A 22,929-nucleotide genomic window follows, 5' to 3' on the forward strand; every position below is an offset into this window, starting at 1 on the left:
GACGTTCAATTACAAAGTTGGAACATATCACAAATAAATCTGCACCATCTCTCCTATTTGTTATACAAGTGCTAGCAGCTCCACAATCTTCTGGTTTTCTTCAGCCTTGGGATCTAGTTCTTCAGTCGCATCAGCAGATTCCTCAGATAGAATGACCAAATATTGAGTTATTCTCTGCGCATGTCCTAGGTAACAAGCAATAAGGTATTCTCTTTGCTTAACTCTCGCCTGAGCTCGCTCCCATCGAAAATGCCACTGTATATCCCCCTCATAAGGAACTATCGATAGCTCACTTGCTTGCCTCTAAAAATCTTGAACCATGGCTTCAAGCTCACTCACTTGTTTTTTCAGACTCTCAACTTCCCCACGGCTTGAGCTACCTTCCCTGCTTCGGTATTGTCATAATGCAGTCTCTAAACTTGAAATCTTCTCCTTCAATTTCTCATTATGGGCTTGACTCTCTTGTAACTGCTGCTCTAAAGAATCATTTTCCTTCGATAAAATCTTAACTTGGTGTCTACTTTGCTTGAGCTCTTCTTGACTCTCTCCGGCTACTCTTTTGAGGCTCGCCACCTCTTGCCTCAATTCGACAGACTTACTCGAGCTAGAACCTGCCTGAGCTTTTACCATTCGCTGATAAGTTGACCGAAGATCATCAAATTCTAGCTGAAGTTGCTTCTCCACTTTTTCAATTCGATCTGCTCTACTCTTCTGAATGTCAATCTCCAATCCCTTTTGATACACTTCATCTTCCAGCTTCTGCAAAGTCATTCTCCATTGTCTTCGTTCTGCTTCAAAATCGTGCTTAGCTAACTCTAATGGAGATGGCACCACTCTCAACTGTTCTTCCACCGACTGAATATTTTTAGGATTCACCATCGGGATGTTGTCATTTACTCGACCGCTTCTCCACTGCTCGTACTCTTGAGATAACTCGAGATCATAAGTGAACAACTTCACACGATGAGTTTGCTTTCAGGCCTCATCAACCCCTTTAACTTTACCCTTATACTGATCTCCTTTGAATGCAAAATCTGACCCTACCAAGTCCCATGTGGCTGGAATGAACTGTCTTGACCCATACTGTCTGTAAACTAGTAGCGGTGCATACCCAACAGAACCCCATATACCTGGTAAAGGAACCCAATCTCGCTCTACACATCGATAAAGTATATCTGAAGAGACATTCTACGAAGCTCGCCCTAAAATATCACCGTCCCTGATATCCTTGAAGATGACCATCCATTTCTCTTCGGTAAAGCCCCCAGGCCATTCTTTAGAAAGAAAATCCTTCAAAGGCGAAAACCCATCTAGAAACACTCGTCCTGGTGCCCTTTTAACATGTTTGAAATAACTTAGAATCCACACTAGCAACAAAGGCACACATCCTATAAAGCGTCTTTCTCCTTCGCGCCTACAAGAACTCAAAGACCGGAACGTCTCAGCTAGAATGGCTGGAACGGGATCCACATTCTTGTCTAATCTTTTAAACAAGTCAATGATTGATACGTCTATATATCCTAGCACCTTTGGAAAAATAACAAGCCCATAAATCCTTAAAGAAAACAAGTCAAGCTTCTTTCTCTTATCAGGGTGATGAGCAATTACTTCTTTCAAAGCAGCCCAAGAGATGCACTCACTGTCTCTCTTCTTCTTAATGTTTTTAACTACCCAATCTTCACTCATTCCGGTTATCAATAGTAATTTCTTCTTAAATGAGGGAATGACTGGCAGCTTGGTATATACTCTATCTATTTGGGACCTTGGACAACAGACCAAAGCTTGATACTCCTCTATTGTTGGTGTTAGATCCACTCTACCAAATGTGAAACAGCTATAAGCCGGGTTCCAGAACTGCGCCAATGCTCTAAATAGATTTCGGTCAATAGGAACATCTAGAAGATAAGGAATATCGCCATACAACTGATAAAACATCTCCTTATCAACTACTATCCATCTTCCCTATATCTCCTTTAGCTCACTTAGATCATTCTGACGTACGTTGATGTGAGTATAACCAAATAACTCCGACACGTACCCAGGTATCACCCTATCCCCATTGGTTAATTGGGACTGTTCCGACCACCTCAGAACATCTACATTATCCTCAACCTCTCTCTGAACCATTCGTTCCATATTACTGGCCTTCTATATGGACATCGATCCCAAATCAACACCATGTAATGGACATTGCAATGCAAAACAGAAAATAAATAAAGCAAAGACAACAAAAGATCGGTTAGTAAATATAAAGCAATTAAGTCGGGATAATAATTTGTTCAAGAATCATACCCACATATGCTGGCTACCCAATCATGCTTTATCAGATCCTACCCAACATGATATCTACCCCCATGCTTTGTTATTCACAAAAATAAATCCTATCTGCATGATATCTAATTCGCATGCTTGTTCGAGAAAAAGAAACCTAACCGCATAATATCTAGTTCGCATACATTTATTCGAAAAATGAAAATAAATGACTCAAAAAAGCTTTTCCTTGTGTACTCTCCTCACGGGATTCTTAAGGTTTGGATTTGGCTCAACCTAAGTTCATGCTCTATGTTCACTATATGCTGGGTTCGGTTCTAAAGTAATAGGTTCTCGAATTGTCCTTGTCGGTGCCCCCTTGGGCTGTCGAACCCTTAATCCTAGCCCATCACAGGCTTTAGGGGATCAAGTTCAATTTCGAGGGAACACACCTCCTTATGTCCATACGGAGGTGATTACCATCACGAGGACCATAAGGCATGAGCTCCAAGAGCGATCCACTATCCCATGCGAATGTGAAAACCACACGAGGGCATAGTCTCTCACTCCTACTTAAATAGGACGAAGCGGGGTTTTAGCTCATGTTATGATAATGCAGTTGTGTAGTGTGTGAGGAAAAGCGAAAAAACAAACAATAAAAACACTCAAAATCAATTCCCAAAACACACAATTATTCTAAAATCATTAGCAAACAGATCAGTACAACTATTTAATTATTAATCGAATTAAATTAAAAAAAATCAAAATGCAAACAAAACTTATTAAAAACCAAACAAGGGATCAAAAACCAAATTAAAATGAATTTGTAATTTTCAATTGCAAAGACAATTAATTAATTGATTGTCGACCTGACTCTCTAAAAAAACTCCCCAGTGGAGTCGCCAAGCTGTCGAAACGATTTTTTCCTTAAAAGTGAAAAAGATGAGATTTTGAAAACCACATTAATTCTTAATTATCCTCTTTTTAATTTAAAAACAAATACGATTTAGAAGACCTCTCGTTTCAAAACATTTGGGATTCCGTTTACAATAGAAAAATATGGTTCGAAGAGTCGCCACTAATATTTGATTAGGGTGTGATTGGGTACCCAAAAAACATTTTTGTTATTTTAAATAAAAATTAATTTTAATTAAAACAACAAGTTAAGGTCTGCGTTACCAAAATCAAGTTCGGGAGTCAGTTACGAGTGAGGAATGATTAGCACCCCCACAGTGCCCTAAATCAGTACCTAGTCTATTAATTAACGTCTTTGCAATGAACTTTACAAATTTGAACTTAATTTGATTTTTGATCCCATAAAACAAAGATGTGAATTTAATAATATTCAAAAGCACTCAAATAAATTAAATTAACATTACCGAGTCATTTTAGAAAGATAAAGAGTGTTCAATTATTTACAAATATCGAGACCAGATCTTAAAAGCTATAACAACCTTTTCTCGATAAATTTAAATAAACGAACACTTCTTTTTCTTTCGTTCCCAAATTTTAGGTGAAGAATCGATTTTTAGGTTTTACTTTTGGGATACACTTTTATTTTAAAATCATTAAAAGCATACCTCAAATGCATATGACAACCCACTTAAAACAATTTTAAATTAAAAGTGTTTTACCCTTAATCCAATTATGTATTATGTCGAGTTATGCAAATGAGGTTACCATGCGAATAGTGCAAAAAAGGATGTCATGCCAAAATTAATTAACAAAATTAAAAACATCATACAACGTGACATACAAAACTTTACATACATATATTTTAATTAAGGATTATAAACCATGCATATTAACATACAATGTACACATGTGACCTAAATATAAAAAATAAATCATAACATGCTAAACTATAAATTTTAAAAAGTGTATATATACATTAATGTAATGACTAAATTTGAAGAAATGTAAAATTTAGCATACAAATAAAAAACATAAAAACATAAAAAATAAAATAAGGGTTTAAATAAAATAAGCGCATAAATAAGGTACCTACACCTAAATAATTCAATAAACTTATAACTGAATATAAAATTAGAAAATGACGGAATCAGGACAAACAAAAGGCCAAATTCGAAAATTAACTCCTCAAGTGACTAATTTACAACAAGACTCATAAATTTAAAACTAAAATCTAATTCTACTCTTGTATTCGGTGGCTTGGATAGTAATTAACCCAAATATATTAATATAAAACCTAATTAGAAATAAACCTAAACTTAATTAATCACTCAGCCGTTCCTTCTCTCCCTTTCCCTCTCCTTTTCATTCTCATGGCCGCAACCCTCTCCCAAATACAAAGTTCAACCACCGCTCACCGGTGACCCTTGCTCACTTCGACAATACCAACCCAAAACTGCTCGACTTCTCCATTATCCAACACTAGCTTCTGACTAAAAGCTTCCTCAAACCCCAAGAAAGAAAGAAAACACTCATCTTACTTCTCATTCCTTTCTTGCTACCACCGACCTCCAAAGGTCACCACACCGTCGGCCGAGATCTTAAAGGCTTTACTGCCACCGTTCCCCAACTATAATCGGCCTAACGTTCACCCCGACTACTACAGGTAAACCAAAAAACACACCAAATATCCAAAAGCCATTATACTTTCGTTCTAAGTTCCCTAAATAAGGACTCGAATATGTTAAACTGGCAAGCTTCTAACAGACCTAGGATGCAATCCTCAACTTTGAGACGATACACACCGACAGTGGTCCTTGTTTCTAAGGCCGACGAGATCCTTCAACCCCAAATCCCAACGCTCACTCCAGCTAGGCCACACAACCAGTCCTCACTATCAATCTCGGCAAAACCAATAGCAAGAATTCAAGCGAATAAGGTAAACCAACTAAATCTCTTACATATTTCCTATTTTATTTTGTTTCGAAAGAGAAATAATAAACCATGTGTAGCATTGCTTACCATTTCAAAAAAAATAAATAAAAAGAAACCTGTTTATGGATGCTTGTATTACTTCTGTTTTGGTTCTTATTCGAATATGTACACACACAAGAACATTATGAAAGCAATGGAAAATGAAAGTAAAATAAATTCCCTTTATGATTCTGTGTATTGCTTTGGCTTGAAAAAATGAAGGAACTCCTCTGTTTCCTTTGATAATCAAAATCCACAGAAAATACAGTACAATTTCGATATTTATACACTTTTTTTTATGTTTGTTTCTCTTTTCTGTAAGAAGAATGGATGGGGAATGAGTTTTTTTTCCTGCTTTGTCGGTTAATTGTTGATGTCTCTCGGCTGGTTCCTAATTGCTTCTTTCTTCGCTTCTGGTATGAAAAATCCTCTCTGACTCTCTCGGTTAAATTTTTTTTCTTTGTTCGTATCCTCTCTTCCGCGTATCTCCCCGTTTCTGGTGGTTAATTGCTTATTAAAAACTGACCCCCTCCTTTACAGTTTCTTTCTGATATATTAAGAAAACTAAAATCCATCTTTTGTTAACTCCTGATAACTACTTTTAGTTTTCTAAGGAGTATTCACGTGGGCTTGAGTTGGGCCTTCAATTGCTCTGCTTCGGGTTTGCTCTGATCTAGCCCCGAACAAAAACGAGCATCTACAGTTTCGTTTCTGCTATGCTTAAGGCTTTACAGCTTCCTAATACTTTTATTGGATGGACTGAAACCTGCTTTAAAGAAGCAAGATACTACATCTCTTTCAATGAAAGCTTGATTGGCTTTTTCAAGGGTGCAAGGGGAATAAGACAAGGTGACCCTCTTTCTCCTATCTTATTTGTTCTTGCAATGAATGTGCTTTCTATAATTCTAAACATGGCTGCAACTAAAGGCTTGTTCGGATATCACCCAAAATGTAAGAAGATTGGCCTCACTTACCTTTCTTTTGCAGATGACCTACTAATCTTCTGTAAAGGAAACATTGAATCAGTTTCTGGAGTCATCAGTGTCTTTGACCAATTCTACGAAATGTCTGGTCTTAAACTTAATGCTGTTAAATGTGAACTTTATACTGCTGGAATCACTTTCAGAAATCTTGAGCATATTTTACAATCCACGTGATTCAAACATGGCAGTTTGCCAGTGAGATTCTTAGGGGTTCATTTAGTCATAAGGAAACTCACTGAAAAGGACTGTTTGGTTCTTATTGAAAAGATCAAATCCAAGATACATCACTCGTCGGGAAAGCACTTGAGCTACGCCGGCAAATTAGAACTTATTAGAGATGTTCTCTTCAGTATTGCTAACTTCTGGTGTAGGCAGCTAATTCTACCTCAGGCTATTGTTAACAATATTGAACAACTTTGCTCTAGATTTTTCTGGAAAGGTACAGATAAAGCTGCCACTAGAGCCAGAGTCAGTTGGCAGAAAATATGCCTAGCGAAATCTGAAGGAGGACTCGGATTAAAAGATATTAAAACATGGAACAAAGCATGTATGATACAACTCATCAGGACCATCCTTGAGGGAGAGGGATCATTGTGGGTAGCTTGGATCAAAAGCTACGTTATTAAAGGTGAAGACTTTCTGTTAGTGGATGAAATAGCAAATTCCAACAGGTGTATCAGGTGCTTACTTAAACTAAGGGCAGCTGCAATCCCTGTTTTATCTATAGGCGCTACGAAGACGAAAGATTTCTGGAAAGAACTACGGGTAAAATGAGATAAAGTCTCATGGCACAAATTGATATGGTTTCCTCTACACGTCCCCAAGCATAGCATTATAACATGGATGGCACTCTTGGATAGACTACCAACTAAGAAGAGGCTCCGAAGAATGGGAATCGTTACCGATGATTCCTGCATAACCTGCAATGAAGCTATAGAGACTAGGGACCACCTATTCAGTGAATGCTCTATGGTAGTTTCCTTATGGAAGGCTATCTTGAATCTCTTCAGCTTAAGCACCCCAACTTTACATTAGACGAGCATGATAAACTGGGCCAGTTGTGTTTGGAAAGGTAAATCCCTCCTCACTACTATCTTGAAACTTGTTTGGTGCGCTTTAATCTATTCCATATGGGAGGAAAGAAATAGAAGATTGTACCGAGGAAGCACAAGAAGTGAGAACGAAATTCTGAGTTTAATTAAGGAGATTGTATGTATCCAATTAAGAGGAAGGAATATAAATATATTAGATAGTCTCAATACTTATTTTTGTAATAGTTGGGGTGTAGATCATTAAAATTTTGTTGTAAGTAGGTTGTTCATTATCCCAATGATGGGATTTTTTTTATGTAACAGAATTATGCATAATAAAATTAAATTTATCTAAAAAAAATTATTATTGTCGGTGATATAAAGTTAAGTAGCGTGTTAACCGTTGTCTGACACAATTTGACCACACATATTTATTTTGGAGAAAATAACCTCAGTGACTAAAAATGCCTTATAATATACGATTTTAACCAACTTTTTTTGGATTTGCCAAAATGACCAACTAAATCGCAATGCGATCGATAATTCGCAATGGATCTCCGGTATCGCAAATCAGTTTCCAGATTCGCAACGCGATTCTGACTATCGCAACGCGATTCTGACTATCGCAACGCGATTTACATAGCGCCATTCGTATCCAACGTGTATTTTTTTTCAAATTCCAAACTCGAATATATTAATATATCGGAACACTGAACCGTCCACAGTATATCTCGTAATCGCAACTCATAACCTAAAACCCTAAATCACAACTCAGTCTCATCTCCATCTCTCACTCTCTAAGGCGACATCCGTCCCCATCTCCGACGAAATCAGTCCCCATCTCCGACGATATCAGTCTCCATCTCCGGCGAAATCATTCACGGTCAGAAATGGAAAATCAACCAAATCAACCACCGAGGGTTAGTTTTTTTAATTATTTTTATTTTGCGATAGTCAGAATCTCGTTGCGATAGTCAGATTCGCGTTGCGATTTACGTAATCGCATTACGATTTTCCAAATTCGCGTTGCGATTTACGTATTCACATTGCGAATTAGGAAAATCGCAACGCGAATTTGGAAAATCGCTATGCGATAGTCAGAATCGCGTTGCGAATCTGTAAACTGATTTGCGATACCGGAGATCGCGTTGCGAATTATCGATCGCATTGCGATTTAGTTGGTCATTTTGGCAAATCCAAAAAAAGTTGGTTAAAATCGTATATTATAAGGCATTTTTGATCACTGAGGTTATTTTCTCTTTATTTTGACCGTTGTTTCTCTTCAATCTTCACTCTTTACATTTTGGTAAGTAGAAGGAAACAAGGAAGAGTGTCAAAAACAAGAACAAAAAATGGGAAACAACAAAGCGAAAGAGCTGCTCTTATCAGTATAACAAATGACTCACCTATTGTCGGACTTACAATGGAAACACCGAAGCAGTAGAATCAGGAATATGATGATGACTTCTGGCTCTGGTGAGGCTTTGTTGAGAGGTCAAGTCAAGACTCTCTTGCATGCAAAAGGTTGAAGAGGAAGTTGAGCTTTCAAAAGCTTCAATGGAGAGCTGTCCTTGTGAACTCCTCGATGGGAATTTTGGCTCCTACTACTGCAAAAACACCACAGCTCTCAAACCTGTATGAGGATGGATTGGGTTCAATAGTAATAGCTCATCCTGTTGTCGAAGACAGATGAAAACTTATGAGGTCGATATTTACTTTCTTGGAACTTAATATTGATTGAAATGATAAATCTTTTTTAATTTGTGGTTGAAATTACAGGAAGTGAGCCTTGAATCACAGAGAAGTGTGATACTTAGGTCTTTGCTGCTTGACTTTGCTGAGCATCCATCATATTCTGAGGTGACCTATCAAGACAAAAGTAGTGCACGCAAAGAGAAAGCATCAGTCCATTTTAATGGTAGCATCGGCAATGAAGATGATTATGACGAGGAGCAATTTGAAGAGATGGGAGATGGCTACTATGAAGAAGTGGAAGACAACGACCATGACACGAAGCGGTTAACGAGTCACACCAACTTTCAGTTACTTACAATAACGAATGTTAATGACGAGTATCCAATTTTTTTATAAATCGATAATATTAATGTTCAAATCATTAATCTCGAAATATCAATAAAAAAGATTTATTCAAGGATAAGTGATTATTTATGTAGTTTATCATTTTTTTTTAATTCATACCAAACTTAGTTCTTGTATTGCATACTAGTATAAAAAAATGAACTTTAAAATATCACTTTATGTAATTATAATGTATATTTTATCTTTTTATTTAGATTATTTATATATTTATACAAATCTATGATATCCATACTATTTTTTATTTTAAAACTCATAAAATTTTAATAACTTAAATATTTTAAAATAATTATTTATATAAATTAAATAATCGTAAATATATTTCAAAATACTAACGTCTTACAAAACTTTAAAATTTGGAAAACCCTCATTAGAAAGCAACAATATAAAATGGGAAAAAAATAAAAAAGAATTGTTAATGAACAGAAATCGGAAATTAATAAAAAGAATTTATTTATTCAAAATCTGATCGAACCGCTCAAAAACTCGTTAGAGCCTTTGCGCAAGGGACGATCCACGGTTTAAATAGTCGACCATAACCACGTGTCACCTTTTCTCATCAGGTTGCATGCATTTACCATTATAGATGAGTAAAACTCAAATCGATTTGAAAAATTAATTTTTTCGATTTAACTCAATTAAAAAAATCAATTTAAGTTTATTTTGAGTTATAATTTCATAAATTCGACTCAACTCGAAAACATTGTAAGTTTAAATTGAGTTGTAAAATACAACTCGAATAACTTGAAATTTTTAGTAATTAGTAGATTGATTTTTAAGTTTGAGTCGAGTACCTAAACTCTTTATGATATATGTATATCACATATGAAAAAAATATATATATATATTATATATAATTATAAAAAAACTATTTAAATTGAAATAAAATAATATCATAATATTATAAATATTTACAATTAAATTTAAGGTAAAGTATAGTAATGGTCACTGAATTTTTCTAAAACTTTCATTTAGGTCCCCAACTTTTAAAACTTGCAATACAGTCCTCCAACATTTAGTCCGTTTGCAATATGGTCCCCGACGTAACCGACCGTTTGACATCGTTATACTGTCGTTAGTACGTTTGCAATATGGTCACTGAATTTTTTAGGCGCTTGCATTTAGGTCCCTCGACTTTTAAAACTTGCAACACAGTCATTAATTTCATTCTAAACCCCAAAATCCTTTTCGATCTCGAATTTCATTTTTCACTTCTTTATTCTCATTTCTAGCGTAACTTTTCAGTCGGGGATGTATGAGAAATTCTAATCTAACTTTGAATTATGTAGAGGTGTTGACTTGAATAAGGGTCCACTGAGAGAAGACCCGACCAAGGGACTATCGGGACCATCAATGATTCAAGGTGTAATGTTAGATACATGTCATCTCAGGTGAAGCATAGATGTTCGATGAAATGCTTGTGAGAAAAAAAATGGGGTTAGAAATGCAGAGTTGATAAATACTACTAAGATAAACTAAGTATCATTGTTGAAAGTCACCAACAAAGCTGAAATTATTTTGTATAAATAGCATATAATAATTTATTCGTTTGATCCTTGTGGTTAAAGATTTTCTAACAGATGATCAAATATAATGAAATCTCAAACAGCGCATTCACCTCTCAGTCTCTTTCGCTCACATGCACTCTCGTTTGGTTTTTGTTCTTCAATTTTCCGCCATTTAAAATTGTAAACCCAAGCAGTGCTCTGTCTTCAGCTTTTTATTTACAAAGAAAAAATGGAGGAAGAATTATTAGAACGCAACATCGATTGCGTTTATTTCTTAGCCTCTCCTCTCATTTGCTAAAAGTTATTTATTCTCTTTTGGGCTATCCGGAAGTAAACTTTTCCTCTTTCACACTTCCCCATTTTTAGCTTGCATTGTGTGTTTTTTGTTTAAATTTTTATGTTTCTAGAACTGTATATCAATGATCTGGATATTCAGTGTTAGTTTTGAACCAAAACCATTTAATTTTCTTTTTTTTAATCAAAACTTTTAATACTCCTTATGAAAGATATTAAGTCCATTAGAATAGAAGTGAAAGAGGGTCCTAGGCTAATTTTTTTTTTATCTTCTTGTTTGGTTTTTCTTTAAATCAAGGAATTGGTTGTGAGTATCGACATAGTAAAATCATTAGACTCAATCCGAGAGACTGCTGTTACTAGTTTACTAAGAATTGTATTGATCCGACCTGTGGTTTTTGACGTTCTGTGAGCTCGTATTCTTTTTAATAAGTTCATGTTGATTATGGGACTGATATATCGTGAATGAATTGGATTTTTTACATGTTTTGGAAATTGAGGATTATGTTGTAAGTTTTAAAAGTTAAGGGACCTAAATGCAAGCGCCTGAAAAGTTCAGTTACGATATTGCAAACGTATTAACGGTAGTGTAACATCGTCAAACTTCCGGTTACTTCGGGACCATATTGCAAACGGACTAAATATTGAAGGATTGTATTGCAAGTTTTAAAAGTTTTAAAAGTTTGGGACCTAAATGAAAACTTTAGAAAAGTTTCGTGACCATTACTATATTTTACCCTTAAATTTAAATAAGAATTAGAAAATTCAATTCGACTCAACTCGAAAAAATTATGTCAACTCGAATAACTCAAAGTATTTTAACTCGACTCGATTCGATTCAATCAATCACCACCTATTACCGTAAGACCACGTTTTATAAGACTACATGTACATGTAATCCTTCGAACCTCTAGGGGCATTAGGGTTTAGCGAAAACCTCATGGGTTTTAGTCTTAGAAGCAGCTGCTTTTGGTTTCAAATAATTTCTCCTGCAGGAAGAAATGGGTTTCTGGGGTTAGCTCTTGAACAAAACCCTTTTTAGTTCTTACTATTTTTTATGTTTCAGATTTCCTTTCTCCATCGTTCGGTTATGGTAAACTGTAGAGGAACGATTTGAGAAAATTGAATTATGATAATGGGTTTGGATCGAGTTTTTGAAATTAAACCCAAGTTTCATTATCGTTTTCCTGTCATTTTCCAGTAACCAAACGAGTTGTATTTGTTTAAATTTCAAATTCTCTATATGTTATTATATGCTTTTATATTTTTATACTAGGAATTGAAGTCAAACCTGGAATACCACACCCTTATCATTCCGGCAGTGTTAGGGGAAAGCTTCACATTGCTCGGGTATATTGTTCTTAAAAACAAAGAGCGTTTATATGGATTTGAAAAGTTAGTTTTTGAGGTTTTGACCCTTCATAATGGAGTGCATTGTTTATATAGCTTATATTGGTTAATAATTGGGGCATAGTTGTTCTCCGAATTGCTAGTTCAAAAAATTTTAGGGTTCCTGGTTTGGTTGTGTTTTTCCTGATTCCATGTATGTTCCATTGTTAACCTATATTATGTAATAACACAGGCAACTTTAGGCCTTGGATCCTCTAAACAGAGGGCTGTACTTCAGTGTTCTGTTGGACACAAGAGTCCGATAATCTTGTGTTCCTTGTTACCAAATCATAACGAGACTTGCTCCTTAGATCTTAAATTTGATGAAGATGATGATTTAGTTGCTTTCTCAGTAATTGGCTCTCAAAGCATCCACCTTTCTGGTTACTTTGTTGCTGATGATAGAGGCCACCTACGAGATGAATATGAGTCGTATCCTTTTATTCAGTTTCTCTGATTTCACTGACCATAATTTTTCCATTCCAGTTCTTTTTAAAATGTCTGATGAAAGAACTGAGTACATGGTAGAATTATTTAGACTTAGGATATGGTTCAAATAATGCTATTTATTCATTTCTTTACTACAATATGAAGTGATTCTTATGGAGAGGATATTGCTCAGACCGAGTCTGAAGATGAGTCTGATTCTGATGACGAGTATAGTGATGACTTCATAGATGATAATGATCGTGAGTTCTACCCACCTTCACCTGTCCCAAATAGTGGAGGTTTTTGACATTTTTTTTATAGTTTTACTGGAGTTAATTAAATTGGATTGTACATGTTCTGATGTTCCTTTTCCTATTATGTAACGTGTACCAATCTTTAGCCTGCAAAACTATTTTATTTTTACTTTTTTAATAATTTCATACAGGCTAAAACTAGGAAGTAATGCATCGCTAACATGGTATGAAAAAGATTAGTCTTTTGCCCAAACTTGTGATCTATTGATTCAGAAATCTGTTAGTTTTGAACAAATAGAAAATTTTGGTTGAAATTTATGTCACTGCAGAAGTTTGGCAGATGGAAAAATTTTCTTTTTGTTTAGAACCTATCTATAATGGTGTTTAAAAGAAGGCCCGGGGATGTAAACGTGAACTAAAAGTATCAGAAAACACCAATGTGAACAAAGGAATATCTAAGAACTGTTTGATTGACGTAATGAGAATTTATTAAATATAATTGGTTTGGCTACCTTATATTATTATATAATTCAGAAAGGATCATCAGTGTTGAAAGTTGAGATTTTTGGTGAAATTTTTTATTTTTCAAGCATAGTATCAAAGCATTTACCAATAAGTTGATTTGTTATTACACTTTGTTGATCTGTTGCCCAATTTTGAAAATCGTGGCATAGTTGCTAGATGTTCATAGTTCCATATACAGGGTTTTTGTTGCTTTTTAACTGGTACTTTACAGGCATTTTGCTTACTGTTTTTTTTAATTTACTTTAGTTGTATTGAGGAGATCATGGATGATGAAAAACCTACAGGCGAGTAAGCTAAACGATGCAAGAGAAAGAATAAATTGACTGGCTCTGAGGAACAAAAGAACTCAGTGTCAATCTATTGTCAAAGAGGTGCTGGTGTGACAGATTTGGAAACTGAAGATGAAGATGGCTTTCCAGTTTCTGCTTCACACAACAGCAAAGAGCCTCAACCAGAAACTGAGAAAAAGAGAGAAATTTTACTACTGAAGAAGACAAGAAGACAAGAAAAGATGTTACCGAAAAGAAAAGTTAAAGGCACTGATGAAGAGAGTCAACAAGAAAGGTGAGATGCCCTTCAACTTAGCAGTTTCCTGAACATGATGTCATGGTTGTATTATTTATATTATGCTGGCAGCCTAACTTGTTTAGATATGTTTAATCCATTGATCTCTGAGATTGTTATGCAATGGTTTGCCAGACGAAGTAAGCCCGTGAAGGGTGAGAGCAAGGACCCAGAGCAGGTTATGCCTGTTAGAAACGAACAAGATCACCCCCACAGTAATAAGTGAGTACTCTTTTCCACTTTTGTGTATTCATAGACAGTGCCTGTCTTTGTATATGCTCATCCATGTACTGGTTAGTGGTGTTTTCCTTTCAAATTGTCTCCCAATAAAATAGGTCGTAATACTCTTAAATTTGCATGCATGATAAACAAGTATACTGATTAGGCAAGGTCTTAAGTTAAAAACTTTAGACAAAAGGTATAGTGAGAAGACTCTCTTCTCCTTAACATATTGATCTGAATTCACATAAGCAAGAGCTGGCTTAACGTTCAATGTTACTTCTTATATCTTAAGTCTTGAAGTGGTGTAAACTTCGAAATGACAGGATGTCAGGATTTCTTCTTTTTCTCTCTCAAAAGTCTGAAATGCTGGATTATGATTTGTATTTAGGCCAAGTCTAGATGCTGCCCATAGCTAAATTTATATTTTAGTTCTTAAAAAATGTTACTGTGTATATCTGGCAGGGTCTTTGGTTCAGATTCGGACAACGTGCTTGGTGAGAACTTCTCTAAGAAGAAGAAAAAGAGCAAAAAGAAAACTACTCAACTGGATCAGGTGGCTGCAAATGCATCAGTTTCACAAAGTGGAGATAAGGGTACTTTCACTTTGAAGTCTGAGGAGAAGCAAACTGCTAGCAAGTTGTCTCAAGTGAGAACCTTTCCAAATGGATTGGTTGTGCAGGAATTAGCAATGGGCAAATCAAATGGTAAAATAGCTTCTCGTGGGAAGCAGGTTATTCTTTCTCCTTTAAGTTTCCTATTGATCAATTTTTCCCAAGAAAAATAGCATTAGTGCTTTCATCTTTTTCCTCAATTTATGAATTCTTTTATAATATTTTGGACATTTTCTGAACTGAGGGAATGGATAGAAGTTGTCTGAAAAGAGAATGGAGCTTGTATAATAACTTTGATAGAGATTTCAATTATTTATGGGGCGTGGTTCTGAATTATATTTGATGACAAGATTGTGTATAATTTGTGTGCATGTTATTAGGATTTAGTTGGACTCTTACCCGTCTGCCTTTTGGGTTCAGGTGAGTGTCCATTATATTGGGAAGCTCCAGAAGAATGGAAAATTTTTTTATTCCAATGTCGGAAGGGTCCCCTTTAAATTCCGCTTAGGTACTATGGCATTACGACTTATGAAATACCAAAACTTGGCTTTTATCTGGAAGGAAACTTTCAATTAGTTGGTTTACTTTTAAATATTTTGTTTGTTTTTATAGGTGTAGGAGAAATCATTAAAGGATGGGATGTCGGCGTTGAAGGTAATGTAATATGAATCGTTAAGAACTTAATTAGATCTTGTCGTGTTAATTCATTTTCAATATATATTTCTGGAAATTGGCCACAGGCATGCGCATTGGAGATAAAAGAAACCTCATAATTCCACCAGCAATGTGGTATGCATGCTTATGTAAATTTGTCATTAATGTTGGTAGCACTTTCATATAACCGGCAATCATGATCATGTGCAAATGCATTTTGTTTTTCAAATGCAGTTATGGTTCTAAGGGTGCTGGCGGCAAGGTTACCTCCAAATGCATGGCTTGAGTTTGATGTAGAGTTGATCGGAGTTCGGTGATTAGTCTAACCCCAGCTATGCTATGAAAATATTGTTCACTGCTCGAGGGATCATCAATGAACAAGAGAAGAAACAATATTTTGAGTTGTGTTGCAATTTTCAATTTCATCCAATTTTGTATTAATTTTGAGCTTCTAGCAAAAAGTGGTGATTTGTGCCTTACTGAATAGATCAAATTTTTGTATTGAATGATACATTTTTCCATTGACAAAATATAGCCAATGAAAGGAATGGCTTAAGCCCATCATGTTCGTTTATGTCAATTTTATGTTCATGTTTAGTAAGAACTAAAAACTAGAAACAAGTAAATTTTATTGCTTTAAAATATTGTTAGTTTAAAGTGCTGCAAAATCATAATAGTTAGCATTGGCAAATAATAGATAAATAAATAAAAATAGTCGAATAAAATTATTATCTGTATGTATTGTTGTTTTAGAAGTAACTTTGTTTGAATTAGTGTAGTTTCAAAAGTAGATATTGTCCTCTAATATTAACCTAATATTTTAGATAGAATAGAACCCTTTTTTACTTTGGTTGACATTGCTATTTTTGAAGAAAAAAATAAAAAACACCAGATAAAATAGGAATAGAGAAAATATAAACAAACAAATTATTTTGGTATATCAAATGAAGAATTATCTGTAGACACTTATTTTTGTCCGGGTTCTCGTTTTATTATTATTATTATTATTAGTATTATTATTAATTTACATATTACACTTTTTTTTGCAGGCAAGCCCAATTACAACTATAAGCCCAACACCAAGCTTAGCTAACCCATTACATTAACCCAGACCCGACTCAGCAATCCACCAGCAACAGCCCCGACCCGAGGACCCGAACCGATCAGTTGAAGCCCAAATAGTTGATCCAAACCCGGTATGAAGCCCACTTGGGCTACCCGAACTGGCCCAAAGTTAGCAGGCCAAGCAATTAGGGTTTAACCCTAGGTGTCATCCACCGCCAGTGAAATTGAACAGCCCTCGCCGACGCGTGTGATGCACGTGCTCCTCCAGACCAGCGCGTGAGCCGCCACCGAGACATTCTGAGCCGCCATCGTCATCAACCTGCCACACAGTGAAGCAAAATATCATCTATAATGCATGATCTCATCAAATTCGAACCCCTTAAAATAATACCCTAAAAATCCTGATAAATCGGGAAATTTGTCCCCTACAGTTAGATCTAATTATTTACCTGAATATCACCCTAAAAGGGAGATACATCAACCATTTAGAGGAGAGATTTCGTAAAAAAAGGAAAAACAGAGGGACATTCAAACAACCATAAGAAGAAAAAAACGAGAAAGAGAAAACTAAGAAAAAAAAAGATAGAAAGGAGAGAAAATCATAAGAGAAAAAGAGTGAGAACTAAAAAAAAAATCTTACCCAAAAGGAGTGTTGGCCACCGCTTCATTGGACCCAAGCCTCCATCATTGAAGGTAAAGATCTTACCTTTGGGTAGTTAGGGTCGATTCTTGAGTGAGGTGAGTTGGCTTCAAGTTTTGGGTGTTTCGAAGGGTAGGGGAAGAAAATGGGGTGTTATGAAGCTTCTTTGCTCCCCGTGGCCACCGATCTACGGTGGTCGGGGAGATATGCTTATCTCCTCGGCGAGGAAGAAAAAGGGGAGAGCATGGAGAGAATGAGGTTGAGAGAGAGTTAGGAAATGAAATTAGGGTTTTCAAAACCCTTAAGCTAGTTTATAAATACATAGTCGAACGACGTCATTTGATAGAAGGGGTTCAACGTGTTTTTGTATTTAGGGTTAATAGCAGAATAAGTCCTCGTAGTTTCGTAATTTTTTTCGTGTTTCTCACTTTTGGGGACAATTTCATTTTAGGTCCCTCAAGCTTTTGTAATGTTTGTAATCTGGTCACTGTAATGAAATTTCATCATTCCATTTTTAGCTCCTATTTGTTGTTGTTGTAATTTAGTCCTTATTTGCTTTCAAATACTTTTGTGTTTATATTTGTGCCTGGGCCATCCTACTTTAGTTTATTTATACACATGCAGTATATTTTCTTGTTGGTTCATTTTAGTCACTAGTTATTGTGTAAAGAAAATGCATGTTCTATTTATGTTTGTAATCCTTGTACTTTGGTTCTGATGCATTTTGGCCACTAATTTTAACTTTGTGTTGACTTTGCTTTTATTTCCAGTTTAGTCCTTGCTATTTTTGACCACATTAAGTTTTAATTCCTATAATTATTACATAATAGGGTTTATAATTTATATTTCTTTCTATTTTAGTCATTGATTCTGCTATATGTGAAATTTGGTATTTTTGTTATTGGCTCTTATTTTTTTCATGTTTATATTTTTGGTCTCGTATTTAGGTGTGTATTGGTATTATTGCTTCCATTTTTTATATATATTTAAATTTGTTTTATAAAATATGTAAATGGAAAATTTCATTGTGAGAGAAATCTACGAAGATATCTTCCAACTACAAGAGAAGTTATCTTTTCGAGTATTTTTCACACAAATGTTTTTATTCAATAGTTTTCTTCGCTTTACATTTATTTATTTATTTATTATTTTTCACCAATTTTATTTTATTTTATTTTGTGAAAAAATGAGAAATAATGCCATTTTGTGAGTGGAATCTATGAAAAAGTCTCCTGACTATAAAGGAAGTGCATTTTCAAAGATTGTTCGTACAAAATGACGCATTTTCACTTATAAGAATACTTATAATATTTTTTATTCTATAAAATATCTTTCGAGCTATTTAATCTTTTTGATCCATTGCATCCCTTATTTAAGTTGTTTTTTTAATTGACACTTATTTAAATAAATTTGAATAAATAGGAGGATCATAATTTAAATATATTTTCGAAGTTTATAATTCCCAATATTTAAAAAACATATAATCGTTTAGGGACCAACATTTGGGCGTTGTGGATGTGCTAACCATTCCCTACACGTAACCGACTCCCGAACTCTTAAAAATGAATCTTTGGTAAAACACATACTGTTTTTTGACGTTTAAGGTTTTCAACCTACCTAATTTAATGGTGGGCGTTGTGGGGGTGCTAACCCTTCCCCACACGTAACCGACTCTCGAACTCTTAAAAACGAATCTTTGGTAAAACACAGACCATTTTTTAACGTTTAAGGTTTCCAACCTACCTAATTTAATGGTTGGTAGTGACTCCAAAATCAAATCGTTTTCAAAATTGAATTTCATTGTCTTTCCCGAATTAAATTTTTTTAGTCTAACGAATCCCCGGAGAGACGTTATGACATTATCAACTTTCTTTCACAGGGGAAATTGTTATTTTATTTGCATTACTAACCATCCTTCGTTAATATAAGCAAAACTTTTAGAAAAAAATAACGAAATTAGCCTCTTATTATTAATTTTTTTTAACAAATTTATGATGAATACAAGACAATATCGATTTTATATATTATTATCTATTAGATTTAAATGAATACATAATGAAATAAATAATTATTCTCTTAATAATTGAATGAATCCCCTAGGTGATCGTCAGTCCGACCAAAGTCTCCGAAGATAATGACAAAAGGAAAGTAATGTATCGCCGTTCTCTACTAACGTTCCTAATAATACCTTTGCCGACTTATACGTGCTCCTTTGGGTCACACATCTCTAAAATCGTGAATGTCTGAAGGATATTCCACCCTGAATATATCACTCCTAGCCCTAAACTCGTTAAGGAATTTTTTCAAAGGCAATATCTAAAATTGTTATGGAAAGAGACCACCTCTAAAATATTGAGCCATCCACATCCCTTTAACGAAACAGATTTCTCCCTCTCATTCTTTCGTAATATCAGGACAAATGTATGTTATCAATAGTACCCAGGCTTATTGTATAGACATAATATTTTGATTATTAAATTTATTATTTTAATAATTTACATGTCTTTTATATATATTAATATTCTTAATTATTATTATTATTAAGTATTTTAAATATCTCTAATCGATTATCATTCTAGGAATGATAATAAAATAAGATTGATATTAAGTTTAATAGATATTCATGGGATGAATATGTGAATGAGATTCAAATCAAATTCATATGTATTTATTGAAAACAATTATTGGATAGACTTATTTTGAGATTAATACATGAATCAATGTCATATATTAATCTTCAACAGTTATGTTATTATATCCTTGGACCTAAAATTACTACCGTTCTCAACATGGTGATTATTATGTTTTGACATACGTTATCTATAATCGGACAATTATAAATGTTGTGCTTAAATATAACAAGAAACATGTAGTGAGATGTGAGTGATTAAGATGAAATTTATCTCTCTTAATTATCATAAGAGAGATATCTCAAGGCCCTTCGATGATTGAGATTGAAAAATGCATGGTCATGCTCAAATGAGTTGATAGAGATAATTGTCATTTCTTTAGTTAGTTCATTTGAGTATCGAGAAACTTAAGATAGAATAATATAAGGTTGACATTTTTCATATCTTATATTCTATCAGGACATCGTGAGATAAAATGATTATGACATAGTTGCGTTAAGATTGTCATCGTGAACTTTTTATTTAATTTAGATAGTCATAATGTCTTGCTAGAGACCACTTATGACTTGTAGGATCAAATATAATTTAATATACTGACAACATTAATTGAACCTATAGGGTCTCACATTAAGAATGATTGTGGTTATTACTCTCAATAATAATTTTAGCTAATGTGATCATTTTAAATTATATTTTAAAAGATTATTTATTATTCAAATTTAAGAAGTTAAATTTATATTCTTTTGATAGAATATTTTATTTTTTATTATTTCTTTATTTGCTTCAGAAATACCTTGTTAATTAAGTTTTGCTTGAAATTGAATTCCTTAATTGAATTCCTTATCAGATAAAGGATATGATTTAATGATTTAAATTATTATTTATTTAAAAAAGAGTTTTAAATAAATAATAAGTTTTTAATTTTAAAAGATTAAATTAATAATAATTAAATTAGTTAATTAAAACTAAAAACCATGAAAAAATCTACTTTGAGAAAATAGAGAGGAACTAACATTTCGATAGATGTTCGTCATATGTTCGCGTGTGAATACTTATAGAAGGTAGTCGTCTTTTAGAAAGTACCTTTGGAGATTGAAAGTAGATTTGATTTAATATGATATGCATGAGATTCTAGTATAATTCGATGATAGATTAAATTTTCTTGTTGCTTTTGTTTCCAATCATGCTAGGATCAGTTCTTCGATTTCCAACGAAGTCCTCGACTGATGATCGGATACACTTCAACAAATAGGAAAGTTGAACCCGTCAGGCAACTTTCGACCCACTTTAATGAATCTGGAATGATCTAAGTTCAACACTCACCTACTGGTCCAACAAGCGATAGGCTCCCCAATTTTAAGGCAACACCTTTGGAGATTAAAAGTAGATTTGAGACAACACTGAACGATTGCTGAATCAATGATTAAGGTTCCGTAGTTAATATGATATGAACGAGATCTTAGGATAATTAAATAAGAGATTAAATTTTGCCATTGTTTTTCTTTCCGATTATAATAGGAGTAGGACCCCCTCGATTTCCAGCAAAGTCCTCGACTGATGATGGAACACACTCCAACAAAGAGGAAAGTTGAACCCGTCAGGAAACTTTCGAGCCACTTTAATGAATCTGGAATGACCTAAGTTCAACCCTCACCTACTGGTCCAACCAGCGATAAGCTCCCCAATTTTTAGTCGTTCCTTACGCCTTCATAGAGCCCTCTACACGCTTGCTGAGTTGTGTTATCGAGGGTGAAAAGATTTTGCAATATGACCACCGAAGACATCCACTTCTGCTGGCAAAAGATAACATACAAGAATGCACCAAGAAGCTTTGCCAGTGTTCAATACATCCTTCACAAAATCATGCATGAGAAAGTAAAATCGGCCCCCATAACAAAGAGAGGGAGATAAAACCACTCCGGATCCTCATCGGTTTCATCACCATAGTCATTCATACAATGCGAACTGGACAAAATAATAAACTCAAACTCGTAGTTTTCCCATAGCATAACACAACGTAATAACATATTTTTTCATCTCAAGCCGAAAAGTTTTGCATTCAAAAGTATTGTCATCTGTCGGGAAAGGGTGGTTCGCCTATACTTTCTCCTATAATTTCCTAATAGCCTTCATGATACTCTTATTTTCATCATGACAAACAAATTCAAGTGAAAATTAAAGAAAATTTCACACAGAGAAGGCAACAAAAAAGATTTACAATTGCTATTCCAAATCCGTCTTAAATCGTTGAATGAAGTAACATGTCCCTAACGGTCGAGACATCGTGTCATTCAATTTCCCTAAACACAATGTGTCACACATTAAGTCTCAAAGTTGTTCAAGAAACAATCATTACGACATTTTCCCCAAAAAAAATTATTAAATGCCAGTAATGTTTAACGAACAAGTAGTAGGTCACTTTATGACATTTCTTCAACTAAAGGGGGACAAATGCTATTCCTCTTCCAAAGCTCCTCCGCAAGATTGATCTCCGCACCATATGACCTCTAGAAAACCTCTTTATAGTTAAAATCCCATAAGAACATTTCTAGAAGAAGAACTTTAAATGTTTGACACTCCTTGAGAAATCGTGACCTCTTAATACAATCTCTGACAGGTGCACGTGACCTACCAAAGCTAAATCTACTATTAGCCAATCATATTCATTAAGTCTATTAATATACGAGTAGTCATAGTGACTTTATGCCTGATACTAGTATTAAAGGTCACTATAAAATCTATGAGGGAGGGATCTGGACCCCTTTTCTTCACTCATCCCTCTTCTTCTTTCTTATGGATATATAAAGTTTAGACACCAGCTAACAGTTGTTCCACCACCAATTATGATTCTTCATCTATATTAAGAGGAGTGAACCGCTATAACAACCGTGACACCT

At 34.5% G+C, this 22,929-nt stretch overlaps 1 pseudogene; it reads left to right on the top strand.

Annotated features, from left to right (window-relative positions):
- The first annotated feature begins 5,852 nt into the window (after window positions 1–5,852).
- On the top strand, window positions 5,853–16,148 carry LOC120167761 (annotated as a pseudogene).
- Window positions 16,149–22,929: the final 6,781 nt, after the last annotated feature.

This window comes from Hibiscus syriacus, unplaced genomic scaffold (genome assembly GCF_006381635.1).
Source record: "Hibiscus syriacus cultivar Baekdansim isolate YM2019G1 unplaced genomic scaffold, ASM638163v2 tig00003041_pilon, whole genome shotgun sequence".
Lineage (NCBI taxonomy): Eukaryota > Viridiplantae > Streptophyta > Magnoliopsida > Malvales > Malvaceae > Hibiscus > Hibiscus syriacus.